The sequence below is a fragment of the Eriocheir sinensis genome, chromosome 26 (genome assembly GCF_024679095.1).
Source record: "Eriocheir sinensis breed Jianghai 21 chromosome 26, ASM2467909v1, whole genome shotgun sequence".
Taxonomy (NCBI): domain Eukaryota; kingdom Metazoa; phylum Arthropoda; class Malacostraca; order Decapoda; family Varunidae; genus Eriocheir; species Eriocheir sinensis.
Window position 1 is genome coordinate 19,540,183 of NC_066534.1, and position 1,368 is coordinate 19,541,550.

The following is a 1,368-nucleotide window of genomic DNA, read 5'->3' on the forward strand; positions in this document are numbered from 1 at the left end:
CAACAAGGCCAACATTATGCTCGGGTTCATAGCGAGGAACTTCGAGTGTAAAACACCAGACGTGATGCTATCCTTGTATAATTCCATGGTAAGACCGCACCTCGAGTATGCAGTGCAGTTCTGGTCTCCCAATTACAGAAAGGACATTGCTTTACTGGAAAGGATTCAACGACGCGCCACAAAGATGATTCCAACTTTCAGGGCTCAACCGTACGAGGAACGACTCAAGCGACTCAATCTCTTTACATTGGAGAAAAGACGCCTACGAGGGGACATGATTCAAGTCTTCAAGTATCTAAAAAAGTTCAATAACGTCGATTACTCCAAATTCTTTGAACTGCAAACCAACTCAAGAACTAGAAATAACGGTTTACCCATTCAGTCGAGTCGATGTAACACAGACATTGGAAGGAGTTTCTTTTCAAACCGAGTCATCCGCCACTGGAACAATCTTCCCTCAGAAGTAGTAAATGCGAATACCATCAACTCCTTCAAATATAAAATCGACCGTCATTTCGCTGCGTCAGGAGTAAACTGAATAACGAGGGGCTTCCATCTGCTCCTCAATATCGAGGTGCTTTCATCTGCTCACCAAGCCCCAAGTGGCGGTCGAGCAGATTAAATCACCCAAGCGGGCGACCTCGTAATGAGCCAATAGGCTTTCTGTTGCCTGCATTTCCATGTTTCCATGTTTCCATGTTTCCTCATCCTTCTCCTCCTCCTCCTCCCTCCCTCCCGCGGCTCCCTACGGCTCCCATGTCTTGTCCTTGTTCTTCTCATTTCCGCCGCCGCCGCCCGCCTGTCGCCGCCCTGCAGGAGCTTCTGAGGCAGCCGCCGCCGTGGCTGCCGCTGGCCGCTGCCCCCGGGGGGAGGGGCGGCGGGCGGCGGGGGCAGCAACGCACGTGGTGGCGGCAACGGCTGGCGGGCGTGGGCCGAGGCGCGGCGTGACGATACAATATGAAACAAACGTTAATTATGAAACGGCGCCGCTGCTCGCCCACCAATGCTGGCGTTGAGGCAGAGGAAAGACGGCTGCCCCTGCCGCCCTGCCCCCGCCACGGGGCGGCGCCGCCCGCCCGGCACCCGCGGCAGGAGCGGAGTGGGTCGTCCGCGGGGCCGAACACTCCCATACCTTGGGGTGAAATTTGCTAAAAGACTCATTCCAACATTAAAATGATCACGTAGCGTAAGCGGCCTAGGGGGCACGTAACGATGCTGCTGATTGGTTGAGCGGCTTGGGTTGCCATGGAAACCGAGTCATCTCAGCAGGAGCCATTGATTTTCCAACAGGCTTACCACACCTTCTTTCAGGGGCAACATTTTCTTCCTGTTGCTCCGTGGTGGCAAGGCAGTGACCTCCGCCCCTGC